Below are 16,282 nucleotides of genomic sequence, written 5' to 3' on the forward strand. Positions count from 1 at the left end.
GGATGTTTCCATTAATGAGAGACATCGTAAGAGATATATAGGGTTTTACGCTCTCTCTCAAGGTTAAGGATTAATTCTCTCTATCCCTTAAATGCATCTCTTGTTCTTTCACATTTCTCTCACTGAAGAACCAGTTTTCAGTTGCATGCCTTTGTATGAAAATATTCCTACTGTTTCTCCTAGACAGAATCAATATTAAATGGAAAGCAAATGGTGACTTTTTCAGGGTCTCTGATTTCATGATTACACGCATCAGTCACTATGTATTTGTGTTACTACATGATAATAAAATGCAAAAAAAGTCTGAAAATATAAGGAAAGTGAGCACAAAAATAGCACTCTGTTTTTCCCAGATGCAGTGGAAATGTAATCTAATCACAAATTTGTTGTGGAGTGGAGTGGAGTGCCCGTGTTAGATGAGCTTCCAATATTTCTATTTCTGATCCGTGTCCCAGCATGTTGATATCAGACACACTGATGAAGATCTGTGAAGTTCTCGCTTGTGTCTGCATCTGCTTTTTAAAATTTAAAAAGTTTAAAACTCTTGTTGTGATGCAGTGGTTAATTGACAGATGAGGGTTGGTGCTTCACTGCTGTCTGGGACACACACAGGATGGATTAGCGTTTAAAACCTCAATTGTGATGTGATCACATGAATTTTTGACTACATCCGTATGTGGTTTTTGTGATCCGACCACAACTTTTTGGACCCCATTTAAACCTGTATTTAGAGCTGACCATTTGTGATCAGATCACCAAAACTGCATCTTAAAGGGATAGTTCCCCCAAAAATGAAAATTCTCTCATCGTTTATTCTTTTTTATTTCTTATGCAGAATGCAAATTAAGATTTTTAGAATAACATTTTAGCTCTGTAGGTCTATTCAATGCACGTGAATGGTGGCCAGAGATCTGAAGGTCCAAATATCATATAAAGGTATCATAAAAGTAATCCATATGACTCCAGTGGTTTAATCAATGTCTTCTGAAGTGATCCAATCAATTTTGGGTGAGAACAAATCAAAATAGAACTCCTTTTTCACTGTACACCTTGCCATTGTAATCTCTTGGCATGATCATGATTTCGAGCTCAATTACACTTCTTAGTGCTTGATCGTGCTATAGGAAGAGAAATCAAGGTAGAAATCATGATCGCCATGGAGACTATTGTCAAGATTTGTTGTGATAAAGGAATTACATTTTGATGCCTTTATGTGATATCTGGAACTTCAGCGTTCTGGCCATCTTTCACTTTCATTCAATGGTACTACAGAGCTGAAATATTCTTCTAAAAATCTTTGTTTGTGATCAGCAGAAGAAAGAAAGTCATACACATCTGGGAAGGCATGAGGGTGAGTAAATGATAAAATAATTTAAATTTTTGGGTGAAAAATGGGATCTTAGATTCAAGACCTCATTAATCTCACATGTGTCACCTCTAGAGTTTCAGAGGAGATCTCAAATATCACAAACTGTGCTCAGATATGACAAGGTACCAAATTCTGCAATCAAAAGTCAGAGATTTCAGTATAAACACAAACATTTCTCATAAAACTCTCCCAAGACAAAATGATCTGAACTATGCAATCCACATTAATTCTATAACTCTATACTCCTACTTTTTGACATAAATGTTCTCATCTAGCAATTTCTATTTCTCCCAAGAAATTTTAAGGGAACCATCAGAGACAAAGTTGATTCAGTATAATGTAACTAAAAAGTATTTTAAGTCTCTTATCCAATGAGACTAGTCTCTTAAGTCAAATGGTTGTTAAAGCACAATAAAAATAACATAAAAGTAGTCCATATGACTCGTGATGCACTATATTCTGAGTGTTCTAAAGCCATACAATTATGTGAAAGCTACTCTGCAGATTAAATCAGAGCTACTTTCCACCAGAAGGCTGTGGTCTGCAAATGAGGGGACTTGGGATACCAACACTGGGGCACCAAATAACTTTGCCAGACTTTCAGCTTCACTGTACCTCGATGATGGAATGACCTTCCCAAATCCATCCATGAAGCAGACTCTCTCGCTGTCTTAAAGAAATTTACTAAAAATGCACGTAACCCTAAACAAGTACTTTTCTAATGCAATTTAAACTTTGAAATGCAGCACTTTTCGTGTTAATGTCTCCTTAAAATGAATCGCTTATGTTGTATCCTTCCTCATTTTGTAATTTGCTTTGGATAATAGAATCTGCTAAATGAATAAATGTAAATGTATGTGAGGGATATGCTGGAATTGTGTCATTTTCTGACACCTCTTCCTTAGCTCACAAACACATATTCAAAGTTGTAGCCTTGTGGTGCATCCTGCCAGCTTCAAAGTCTCTGACGCCATTGGTTCTCGCTCATTTCATGACCAATTGCAGCATGCCATATTTGAATGTGTGCCCGTTCTGTCTTTCTCTCTCTCTCTCTGCCTGCTGTCTTTTATACAGACTGCAAACAGTGCTAATATTGCAATGTCTAAGTATTCCACCTCGGCACATTGTCTATGTTTTATGTTTCCTTGCTTTGCCCTGCTTTGGTAACATCTCAGAACACTCTCTCTCTCTAGCCTAACAAGTCCCCAATGTGAAATCTTTACAGTTTTCCTCAGCTGCATGGATGTATATACTGGACTTGTTATCATTATTTGTGAAGCTCTGCTCCTCAAATTAGCCAGAAGCACAACGTTTTTTTGAGGAAATGTGTCCACCAAGCCCATCCTGATATCTCTCATAAAGTCCAATATAAATTTGCTCACTGACTTTTCTTAAGCTTTCTACTGACATTGTGATTTGATTGGCATACAAAAAGTATTCACAACTTTCCTCTTGTAATGTATGCAGTGACCCGTTGGGACAGAGAAGGCCTGGTTTCCATAGCAACCACCGGCCTTTCAAGGAAACTCTATAAATTGGTAATAAGGAAGACCTCTCTTTTCTTCTTCCCCTAAGATGTTCTGGGATTCTCCTCAGTGCACAATGTGAATTCTCAGGGAAATCAAAGGTAAATAATATATATGTTATCATGGTGAGCTTGAAAACTTGTCTAAAATGTGCCCATTTTTTATCAGTAGTAGAACTTAGTAGTGTCCTTCACCTCCACGGTTGATCTTGGCGACTCCGGCGGGATTTCTGCCACATTAATGGCCAACAATGCATCAATAACAGCACAAATCAAAGCTGCTTGTGTGTATTACCAGCTATGCAGCCTTCTCACACATTTACATGCATAAGTGAGGCTGGCTTATCCAGAGCTGATTAGATAGCTTCAAGGATGAGTTCCCCCTTGTGGCCTGCTGCAGCGAAGGCCAAGGTGGCGTGCTAATCTGTGTCCCATTTCCCCTGTGCAGGTAATGGGAGCTGTCTGCCTCTAATTGGAGAGATAAGGACATCAATTCTCAGGGGCAATCTGCTTGCCACTTCACTTGAGAACAGCTTGAATAGAATAAAAGTCAAACTGCTCCCCTTTTGGACTAGTCCAAAAACATTCTGCATTAAGCACTCACCCATTAATTCAGCATGTGCTGCAAGCTGATTTCTAGGTTCCTGCCTGCTTATATTGAGGTTTCATAACCTCACCTTTGTTCAAATTATCTTGTGGTTTTGTGTCCTTGTGAGTTTGATGTGTCTCCTCCACGAAATTATGTTTTTGAATTTAGCTTATGTGGACGGAGGCAGTTTTGCCCATGTTTTGGCCTGTGGGTGGCAGTGGTGCTGCAGTTTTCTCGTTTTGATTTGCATTAGTTCTCATACAGTATAGGTTACTTGCTGTTTCTGTTGCTCATTTGATTGCAGTCATCAGATGCACTTGAAACCATAGACCTTGCACATGTATTTGTATTTCTTGTCCTAAGGAGTCTTTGTGAATTGAGCAATGCTTCTGGACTGATAAGTGTGACTAAGTAAAAAAAAGTTTGTATCAAATGGCTTGGCTAGATGAACAGATCCTTATGAGAATCTGTCTTCTGAGGTGCTCAAATGTTGCAAACCATTTCACTTGCACGTTCAGAAGTGGATTTGGCTATTAGCAAAAATAATTGATATATATATTCATTTAATATCTCAACTGTTTCTCCTAGACAGCAATGAGAATAAACGAAGAGCAAATGGTAGACTTTTTCTTAAATGTTCTGCTTCTCATATGTTCATCATAAGAACAAAAAATTAATCTCATGCTTCACTAGAGTTTCAGAAGAAGCCCTGGCACAAAATGACCAGCTAACATAATTTCACTAATCATATTAGCAGTACATGGGAAAGTGTGAATGAGTACTAGTCAGGTGAAATCACTCTACCATTCTGACTGGATTATAAGAGCAGACTGATTGCTAGAGGGAAGAAGTGCTTCCAATCATTGTGTTCTTGTTTGCAATGGTTACCTCTAAAGCAAGACATGCAGCCATCATCGCTTTGCATCAAAATGGCCTCACATGCAAGGAAATTGTTGCAAAGAATATTGTACCTGAAAGAGCCATTTACCCGATCATCAAGAACTTCAAGGAGAGAGGTTCAGCTGCAGTAAAGAATACTTCAGGACGTCCTAGAGTGTCCAGCAAGTGCCAGGACCATCTCCTTCTGAGGAGTCAGCTACGGAATCGTGTCACCAGCAGTGCAGAGCTTGCTCAATATTGGCAGCAGGTTGGTGTGAGTGCATCTACACGCACAGTGAGGCAAAGACTTTTGGACAATGGCCTCGTGTCAAGAAGGGCAGCAAAAAAGCCACTTCTCTCCAAGAAAAAAATCATGGACAGCCTGAAATTTTGCAGGAAGTACAAGGATTGGACAGAAGACTGGTGTAAAGTTATTTTCTCTGATGTAACCCCCTTCTGACTGTTTGGGACATCTGGAGAACACTACCATGAGTCCTGTGTTGTGCCAACAGTGAAGCATCCTGAGACCATCCATGTGTGGGGTTGTTTTTCATCCAAGGGTGTGGGCTCTCTCACAATTCTGCCCCAAATCACTGCCATGAATAAAGAATGGTATCAAACGTCCTGCAAGAGCAACTTATCCCAACGATCCAGGAGCAATTTGGTGATGATCCGTGCATTTTCCAGCATGATGGAGCACCATGTCACAAGGCAAGAGTGATAATGAAGTGGCTCAGAGATCATTACATTGAAATTTTGGATCAGTGGCCAGGCAACTCCCAGGATCATAATCCCATAGAGAACCTGTGGTCAATCTTCAAAAGGCGAGTGGACAAGCAGAAGCCCACAAATTGTGATCAACTCTGAGCACTAATAAGGCAAGAATGGATCACCATCAGTCAGGATTTGGCCCAGAATCTGATATCTAGCATGCCAGAGCGAATTGCAGAGGTTATGAAGAACAAGGGTTGACACTGTAAATATTGACTTTTTGCACATATTGAATGTTTTTTTTTTTTTTGCCAATAAAAGCCTTTAAAACTAATGAAATGCTTACCATTGTTTTCCAATATACAGTAGAAACATGTGAAAAAATAATCTACAAATTCTGAAGCAGCAAACTTTGAAACACACAAAATGTATGTCACTGCCAATACTTTTGGCCAAGGCTGTATATATCAGCACCGACGATTAAAAAGAACATATACTGGCATCAGTCAAAAAAAAAAAACTACTCAACCACTACTGAATATTTTCAGTACTACCATTATTTGAATATTTTGACTCTTTGCTAGGCTCCCATGTTTTCGTTGTGAGATGGCCTCCACTGGAGTGGTATGAAGCTTCTTCAGCCATACTGATAAACATTACATCAGCTACAGAATATAGGGAGGCCCCAGCTCATATATTCATCACAGCTTGCAGAGAAACAGCCCTACACATACAGTACATCGAGTCCACATCCAAATTTTCCATCCTCTCTCCAAATTCGGAGAAGTAATTTAAAATTTTTCCACATGGTCCGTTCCATCTGCTCTCCCTGACAATGAGAAAACCATAGAAATCTGCCTGGAGGACAGTAGAGCAGACAAAGTTTACCGTTCAGTGCTCAGTTTCACTGACTAATTTTCAGTATTAGAAATATACAATATACAAAGTACATTATTCCACTTCAGTTGGCGATGGCCTCATTCTGTCTGTTATTTTCATACAGTAATTGCAATATCACACCATTCTACCTCCATTAAGGAAAATATTTAATATGTTTGATTTATTTCACTTTGGCTTTAAATATTGAACTAATGGAGACAAATGAATAATTTATCCAGGAGAATCTGCAACCTGCAATGAATATTTGCAGATGTGCTCACAATCTTGAAGATCAAGATTTTTCTTTCTGTCTCTTGATTTTCATTATTCTCTTTTGCCATCTGCAGGTGGCTTGCTTTGGACGAAACATCTACTCTGCCTTCCTGAGGGCCATACTCTCCAAGGGATTCAAGCTCCCCCGGAAAGGAATGCTCATTGGAATACAATTTTTTTTCCCTTTTCCTAAAGGATGAACCTCAAAGGATGAAGCTCTCACAAACAAAAATTTCCCTTCCTGTTCAAATTTACTCTGTAGGTTTTATCTGAAATTTTTGCTAATTGGATTTCTGCAGTTAATGCAGAGGCAACTGCGATTCGTCCTCCACCACCCAGATTAAGGCGAGTCACTACGCCACCACGAGGACTTAGTGCATTGGAAATTGGGCATTCCAAATTGGGGAGAAAAGGGGAAAAAAATAAAAAATAAAACTGAATGGAAAGTTACATTCACTCCAGGTGGCGCTCGGCCGCACAGAAAACAAATCCTCCATTCATCCGCTTTTAAATACCAGAACGTTTTACATATCATTCTCTAGAATAGTTATTTTTTATAAAAACTGATAATTGCAACAATTCATACCTATGAATGGAAATAAGCTTCAGCAGTCTCTATAAGATTTTTTTTAATTGTCATCCAGTAATAATAAAGGACTGTGATTGTTGCATGCTAGCCAGCGCTGAAAAAGTAACAAGTATCATGTGACAGCCCCATCTATGCTCTGTTTCGGTAGCGTTCAGGACCTCTGGACAATAATTTGGACCTGATTAATGATACTGATAAACTTTAATAAAGACAGACTATTCCATCATCATTTACTAACCCTCGTCGTTCAAAATCATTATTGTTTTTTGAGGGATGAAAGGATTGTGCTTGTGGCTGTCCGAGATCCGAAAGCACACATAAAAGCACCATTAAAGTCGTCTATAACACTCGTGCCTTAGATTTGAATTCTTCTGAAGCCATATGTTAGTGTTGTGAGGAACAGGCCGAAATGTAAGTGTTAATTCATTTTATCACTCATTTGAAACTGGCACGCACATCTTGTTTACATGAGTGCACCTGACATCAACGCTTTGGGCTGTCAAGAGTTGCACACGCAGGATGTGCTGTGGTGCCAGGGTGAAAGTTTAAACAAGGCAGGAGAAAAGGCAGAGGACAAGAAATTGCGTACACTGGTTCTTATGTGCATTTTCAAATTATAATCCGCAATCCAGTTCTGCGAGTTGTACTTCAAGGTGCTGCAGAATTTTGAGCAGCCTTTGGAGTCATGGCTTATTTCCTATGTAGCTACGCACACCATCTCTCGACGTCTGTCGGCGGCGGCATATGTACCTTCATAGAATATTATTGTTTTGAATTTTAGAATGCACCATGTTGTCTGCCAGATGTGTCTGGTGTGCATCCCCCTTTAAGTTACCCTGCCACTCACACTTTACCAAAGTTGTGTTGTGAAATATGTATGAAGGGACAAAACAATTGTGCAATGAGTAGCCCTATTTATGTCTGGGAAAAATGCAGATATTCAGTAGATCGATAATTATCGGGAAAATGTTATGATTACTGATGCTTTAAAAATGCATCGATCTCAAGCCTACTGCTCGTTGATTTCAAAATAACTGAAATCAAATTTTTGCCCATTCTTATGGTTGATATGAACAATAACTGAAGATCTGCATGATTTTATACACTGCACTGCTGCCACAAAATTGGCTGATTAGATAATCTCATGAATAAATTTTCATGTTTTTTGCATAAACAGTTTAGAATATCTTTACATTATTATGTGGAACTAATTGAGTGTGCTCTTTAATATGTAAAGAAACACAAACCTTTAACTACATATTATTTAATATAAAAGTTTAACTTAGAAAAAACTTTATTGTTAACTAGTATAAAAGAAAAGAAGCCTTTTTTGGTGCAAATTTCTTTCAACTAGTATCTGGACTTTCAATTTTGTTGTACGATATCAGTTAAATTTTCATTCACACAGTTATTTTTTGGAACCCACTCAACTTAAATATTTGTATAATTTGTAAACAAGTGATAATAATAATAATTAGCTAATCAAGCTTCCTCCTTCCCGGGTTTCGGCACCAGTGTAACACAGTTCAATGGAAAGGAGGAGGCGAGAACCGGCTTGACGACTTAAATAATATTTTAATGATAAACTTAAACAAAAAACAAACACACACACGTGACGGACATGTCCGTAAACAAACTCTCTCTACCGCACCATCCTTCGCAGTCGGCCTTTATCCCTCTTGGAGGCTTGATTAGCCTGATAAGGGACCGGGTGTGTAGAATCACGACTCGGCCCAGCCCTCCGCCCTGTCACATATATATTTACTTATTAAACACAGCCTTTTGTGATTCACAGAGCTATCGCATATCTTCAAGTGGCTTCAGTATCGGACCCAATACTGATCCAGGTATCGGATCGGTACATCACTAGTATAGGTGTCCCTAATAAAGTGCTAGGTGAGTATACATCTATGAAAATATCTTTGTTTGTGTTCTGCAGAAGAAAGTAAGTCATATGAGTTTGAGATGGCATAAGGGTGAGTATATGATGAGAAAATTATATTTTTGGGGTGAACTATTCCTTTAAAGCAAGATCTTATAGCAATAAGCTGAAGACACAGAGACACTAACAGCAAATAGCCAGTCAATTCACTTCTTGCTATTGTGGACATAAAATAATTCCTACATTTTTAAAACATTGTTGTAGTTTCCTTGTGTGTAACTTTTTGATGTTCACATATCATATTGAGCCTCAACTATGACAGTAAAATTAAGAGCTTTTGTTTTATGTAGCCTCATCATCATTGGCGTGCCATTTTTCATTTCCTTCTGCACTCTCTCAGTTGTTTACCATTCATGCTCTCTCTCAGCGTGGAAATCAAATATCTTGGCATAGGGTCATTGGTGGTATTCAGGCAGCGTTGTGTTCTAATGGAGACTTGGGAACGAATGAAAGCATGAAATTCCCATTCAAAACTAACCTGATTTCTTTGTAAACTACCTGCCTGGTGGCCATACCCAGGGACTGCAGATCTGACACGCTTTTTAAAGTCTGATTACTAGCCTGAGGTTAAGTTTCCATGAACACAGAGCTGTGCTATTGATCTGAAAGTGCTTAGAGGAAGAAGTTTCCTCAAGAAATAGAAATATTCTTTGTCCATCCACACACTGTCTGAGCTTAGGCTTTGATCTTTTTTCTGTCGCTCTGTCTTTTCTTCTTGCACCCCCCACCCCCACCCCCACCCCCACCCCTACATCTCTCCTTTCTTATCTTTATTGTATTTATTTTGTGATTTCCAGCATTTATTCAGGCCTAACTTCGTGTCCACTGCTTCCTGTCCTCACCAGCTTCATGAGGAAGACTTCATGGTGAGTCATAATTGTCCTGGGTGATGCAGCTTAAAGAAAATTGCCCTTACACGATCCAGGCCATTAGTTGAGTCAAATTCGACTAGTCGTGACATCTTTGCACTCTTTTTAAATGATTATGTTGAGTACTAGTATTTATGTTATATTTACATTCTAATTAGCATATATTACAGGTTACACAAACATACATATACACTCACCTAAAGGATTATTAGGAACACCTGTTCAATTTCTCATTAATGCAATTATCTAATCAACCAATCACATGGCAGTTGCTTCAATGCATTTAGAGGTGTGGTCCTGGTCAAGACAATCTCCTGAACTCCAAACTGAATGTCAGAATGGGAAAGAAAGGTGATTTAAGCAATTTTGAGCGTGGCATGGTTGTTGGTGCCAGACGGGCCGGCCTGAGTATTTCACAATCTGCTCAGTTACTGGGATTTTCACGCACAACCATATCTAGGGTTTACAAAGAATGGTGCGAAAAGGGAAAAACATCCAGTATGCGGCAGTCCTGTGGGCGAAAATGCCTTGTTGATGCTAGAGGTCAGAGGAGAATGGGCCGACTGATTCAAGCTGATAGAAGAGCAACTTTGCCTGAAATAACCACTCGTTACAACCGAGGTATGCAGCAAAGCATTTGTGAAGCCACAACACGCACAACCTTGAGGCGGATGGGCTACAACAGCAGAAGACCCCACCGGGTACCACTCATCTCCACTACAAATAGGAAAAAGAGGCTACAATTTGCAAAGCTCACCAAAATTGGACAGTTGAAGACTGGAAAAATGTTGCCTGGTCTGATGAGTCTCGATTTCTGTTGAGACATTCAGATGGTAGAGTCAGAATTTGGCGTAAACAGAATGAGAACATGGATCCATCATGCCTTGTTACCACTGTGCAGGCTGGTGGTGGTGGTGTAATGGTGTGGGGGATGTTTTCTTGGCACACTTTAGGCCCCTTAGTGCCAATTGGGCATCGTTTAAATGCCATGGCCTACCTGAGCATTGTTTCTGACCATGTCCATCCCTTTATGGCCACCATGTACCCATCCTCTGATGGCTACTTCCAGCAGGATAATGTACCATGTCACAAAGCTCGAATCATTTCAGATTGGTTTCTTGAACATGACAATGAGTTCACTGTACTAAAATGGCCCCCACAGTCACCAGATCTCAACCCAATAGAGCATATTTGGGATGTGGTGGAACGGGAGCTTCGTGCCCTGGATGTGCATCCCACAAATCTCCATCAACTGCAAGATGCTATCCTATCAATATGGGCCAACATTTCTAAAGAATGCTTTCAGCACCTTGTTGAATCAATGCCATGTAGAATTAAGGCAGTTCTGAAGGCGAAAGGGGGTCAAACACAGTATTAGTATGGTGTTCCTAATAATCCTTTAGGTGAGTGTATATAGATAGATAGATATATATATAGATAGATATATACACACACACACACACACACACACACACACACACACACACACACAGTGATGAGCCAAAAAATTATGACCTCCTGCCTAATATGCTGTTGGTCCTCTGCATACCGCCAAAACAGCACCGACCCGCCAAGGCATGGACTTGTGGTATATGGCACCAAGACATTAGCAGCAGATCCTTCAAGTCCTGGAATTTGCGAGGTGCAGCTACCTTAGATTGGACTTGTTGGTCCAGCATATCCCAAAAATGTATGCTGTATGAATTTGGAGGCCAGGGCAACACCTTGAACTCTTCATTATGTTCCTTAAACCATTCCTGAACAATGTGTGCAGTGTGGCAGCGCTCATTATCCTGCTAAAAGAGGCCACTGCCATCAGGGAATATCACTGCCATGAAGGGGTGTACCTGGTCTGCAAAGATGTTTAGGTAGGTGGCACATGTCAAATTGACATCCACATGAATGGCCGGACATAGGGTTTCCCAACAGAAGATTGACTGGAGCATCACACTCCCTCAACTGGCTTGTAGTCTTCACACAGTGCATCCTGGTGCCATCACTCCCCAGGTAAACGGCGCACATGTACACGGCCGTCCACGATATGTAGAAGAAAACGGGACTCATCGGAACAGACAACCTTTTCCACTGCTCAAAGTTCCAGTTCAGACTGTCACGTGCCTATTGTATGCGCTATCGATGGTGGACAGGGGTCATCATGGGCACTCTGAATGCTCTGCGTAGCACTGTGTGTTGTGACACATTCCTCCCGTAACATCATTAAAATGTTCTGTGACTTGTACCACAGTAGACCTTCGGTCGCTCACCACTCACCACTGATGACCGGGAGGACTCCACAAGCCTTGCTGTTTCAGAGATGCTCTGACCCAGACTTCTGGAAATAACAATTTGGCCATTGTCGAAGTCACACAGGTCTGTACTGCTGCCCATTTCTCCTGTATCCAGCACGTTGACCACGAGAACGTATTGTAAGTGACGTAAGTCAAGTGTTTTTTTTTTTTTTCTTGACTAAAAACCACTTGACTTGTTCGCTTACCAGACCTTGACATGTGCCCTTGATAGGAGATGATCAATGTTATTCACTTCACCTGTTAGTGGTCATAATGTTTTGACTCATCAGTGTATACACACACACACACACACACACACACACACACACACAACATATATATATATATGGGTAGTTGACAAATGGCCAAGAAAAAGTACTTTTTTTGGAAAACATAACTTATTAAGAAAAAATACATATATTTATGGAGTATGAAAACTGTAGTTTCAGAAAATAGTAGTGGTCACTCATTTTGTCAATGACTTCACATATTTGTTTTCATGTTTTCACTCAACAGTACTGTAAATGTGTCCTATGGTGTGACATTTAAAAAGTACTAAGAAATTATATTCAATAACATAAAAAAAAATACTTGAGAGAATTGTTCACATTATTCAAATTTTTTTTTTATTAAAGTGCTATTTATTTTACATGAAAGTACTAAGTAGAATAATTTTCACCATGAATAGATGAACTTGATAAACTTTTCCCTACAAATGTCAATTAAACATTTTCGCCAACCTTACAAAACTGTTTGAAATTGTACCCATCTAAGAGGAGATATTATTGTAACTCCCCTAATGCCAAACTTGACTCTTTTTTTAAAAGATATTTTAAAATAAGTATATTTTTCTGTTGTTTTATGTTTGTCACACCATAGGACAAAACGTCACACCAAAGGACAAAGATAGTCATTGCATAAAAAGAGTCAGAATATATAGTGTTTATTGTAACAATTATAAAGGAGGACATTTGTTTTTATTTTTCAGCAATATAAACTGTGCAAAACATATCACACCAAAAGTAACTTTGATACTTATAGATCCATCAATAATAAAGCATTGATGCTTATAATATCTTATTATAGGTAGTGATTTAACATATATCTAATTTATTTCTCCTCTCAGTCTCCGTGCACGAGTGTGTTCGGCTGTTTTGAGTAGTGATTTAACATACACTCACCTAAAGGATTATTAGGAACACCATACTAATACTGTGTTTGACCCCTTTCAGCCTTCAGAACTGCCTTAATTCCACGTGGCATTGATTCAACAAGGTGCTGAAAGCATTCTTTAGAAATGTTGGCCCATATTGATAGGATAGCATCTTGCAGTTGATGGAGATTTGTGGGATGCACATCCAGGGCACGAAGCTCCTGTTCCACCACATCCCAAAGATGCTCTATTGGGTTGAGATCTGGTGACTGTGGGGGCCATTTTAGTACAGTGAACTCATTGTCATGTTCAAGAAACCAATTTGAAATGATTCGAGCTTTGTGACATGGTGCATTATCCTGCTGGAAGTAGCCATCAGAGGATGGGTACCGGTGGGGTCTTCTGCTGTTGTAGCCCATCCGCCTCAAGGTTGTGCGTGTTGTGGCTTCACAAATGCTTTGCTGCATACCTCGGTTGTAACGAGTGGTTATTTCAGGCAAAGTTGCTCTTCTATCAGCTTGAATCAGTCGGCCCATTCTCCTCTGACCTCTAGCATCAACAAGGCATTTTTGCCCACAGGACTGCCGCGATACTGGATGTTTTTCCTTTTCACACCATTCTTTGTAAACCCTAGAAATGGTTGTGCGTGAAAATCCCAGTAACTGAGCAGATTGTGAAATACTCAGACCGCCCGCCTGGCACCAACAACCATGCCACGCTCAAAATTGCTTAAATCACCTTTCTTTCCCATTCTGACATTCAGTTTGGAGTTCAGGAGATTGTCTTGACCAGGACCACAACCCTAAATGCATTGAAGCAACTGCCATGTGATTGGTTGATTAGATAATTGCATTAATGAGAAATTGAACAGGTGTTCCTAATAATCCTTTAGGTGAGTGCATGTTATCTGTTTGAAATAATGATAGAATATAGATTAATGGATCAACAGAGAAATTAATGTAATGTATACTTAATTATGAACTCATGACCTACTGTGTTTTCCCTACAAATGTAACCACTTACTTATTAATTTCTTATAAAACACAATATAGTTTATTATTCTGTAATAACAAGCTTATTATGTAACTATTGTTGAACCTGAACCTCACACAGGTCTATTCTGATACTGAATAATAAGCAGTCATTCAGTCACTCAGCAAAATCCCTCAATTATTTTAAGACGTATATGTATATGATGTATATGGCAACATTTCAGTTTGATTTACTTTCTCCATTGTTCTCTTAGGATCGCATCCTTTCTCTGTGGATCCTTTTTAATTTGCTCCCTATACTGTCTGGTCCTCTCTTTTGCACTCATCTCTCCCTCAGTTCTTTCTGTTCTAAAAAAGTTAAGTAGCATTATAAGTAGTAGCACTGTATTTATGTACTTTATATTTGTTTATAGTTGTTACATTATACATTATAGTTGTTTTAGTAACACTTCAGAAAATGTTATGTAGTCTCCAAAAAATGGCAATAAACATTCAAATGTAAGTCATTATTGAATTTAAAATCATCAAAACTGGTCAAAAAAGAATGAAAAGTATGTTAACAAACTTTATCTATTTGTTTTAATAGCTTCTTAAGGAGGTCTTGTCCTATTGTGTGACATCTGTGTCCTATTGTGTGACATCTGTGTCCTATGGTGTGACAGGCCAAAGTGTCACACCAAAGGACATTTCCTGTCACACCAAAGGACATTTGAGCTTTTGTGGCATGTTAATAACCATGCTAATGCTAGCTGAACTGTCATTAGCAATTGGCATGATACATTTGCATAATATTATATAGTCCTGCTTTTAAAAATAAAAATTTGAATTAAAAAAAATAATTTAGGGGTGTCACACCAAAGGACAAAAAAACTTAGTTAAATATTTGAACAATTCTGAGAGAAATACTTACCATGTGCACTGCTCATGGGCTTCATAGGGGTATTCAGTCACATGACCTTGAATGGTTTCTTTCAAATAAATGTAGTTGTCCATGATATTGCCCAACTTAATATCAAGTTATTGCATAACACCAAAGGACATTTTTTCTGTGACAAACTTTATGAAATTCCTACACTTTAAAAAATGTATGTATAGGAAAAGTGATGACCACTTAGTGAAATAGACACTTGCACAATTATGCCAGGAGTGTCCATTAAGATTTTTAAACATTATTTTCTTTATTTATAAAAGTTAATATTTATGAAATAATTTTGTCTACCGTCACACCATAGGACGATTTTGAGATTTGGCTCAAAGTTATAAAAAAATTAAAAATAACTCTGATATTAAAACAACAAATTCATGTAAAACAAGAAAATGTTTAACCATTTACAGTATTCTAAATGATGAAAATGTGAAATAATTTATTTTTTTTCTTCTGTGACGGTGAAAAAGCCACGTCACGTCAACTACCCATATATATATATATATATATAGATCAGCCACAACATTACCAGCCAAACCACATGCCTAATATTGTGTAGGTCCCCCTCATGCTGCCAAGACAGCACCAATAGCATTCTGAGATGCTATACTTCTCACCACAATTGTACAGGGTGGTTATCGGAGTTAACATGGACATTGTCATTTCGAACCAGTCTGGCCATTCTCTGTTTACCTCTCTCATCAACAAGGTGTTTATATGTGCAGAACTGCTGCTCACTGGATGTTTTTTGTCTTTGGCACCATTCAGAGTCAATTCTAGAGACTGTTGAGTGTATATATATATATTTATATATATGGGGATTAGCTTTGGTAGATATTTCACTTCTTAGTTGTTTCACTTTCTTAGCTAAATTATATTTTGTATGAATAAAGAACAAATTTGCTCGTAATCCTTTTGTTGGCATGGGTTTAGCTTTAGGCCACAGAGGGTACAATTGCTTGGCTCAATGCTGATGATGTTCCAACAATCCCTGTTACGTGTCCAAGCCATGAAGGCAACAACACATCCTTACCCAACATCAGCAGGTGAAAACTTCATTAATCATTGCATTTTTATGTCTATTTTTTTAATTGGAATTTCTGTTGTAGGTGCCACAAAATTAGAAGTTGTCAAGTTTATAACACATATGTAAAGATCTCCTCCAAGGGATGACACTTGACGCAGTGGCTCAGAGGTGAGGTTCTTTATTATTAATTATCACAACGTGCACAGAGCACTTTTAAACAGCGAGCTTTTTCACACACAAACACAGTAACTCTTATGTCACTCTCTCTCCCC

The 16,282-nt window shown here is 38.7% G+C and overlaps 1 pseudogene; it reads left to right on the forward strand.

Annotated features, from left to right (window-relative positions):
* LOC127658835 (carbamoyl-phosphate synthase [ammonia], mitochondrial-like) overlaps positions 1 to 16,033 on the forward strand; it is a 72,055-nt pseudogene extending 56,022 nt beyond the window's left edge.
* The last annotated feature ends 249 nt before the right edge of the window (positions 16,034 to 16,282 follow it).

The sequence above is a fragment of the Xyrauchen texanus genome, chromosome 18 (assembly GCF_025860055.1).
Source record: "Xyrauchen texanus isolate HMW12.3.18 chromosome 18, RBS_HiC_50CHRs, whole genome shotgun sequence".
Taxonomy (NCBI): domain Eukaryota; kingdom Metazoa; phylum Chordata; class Actinopteri; order Cypriniformes; family Catostomidae; genus Xyrauchen; species Xyrauchen texanus.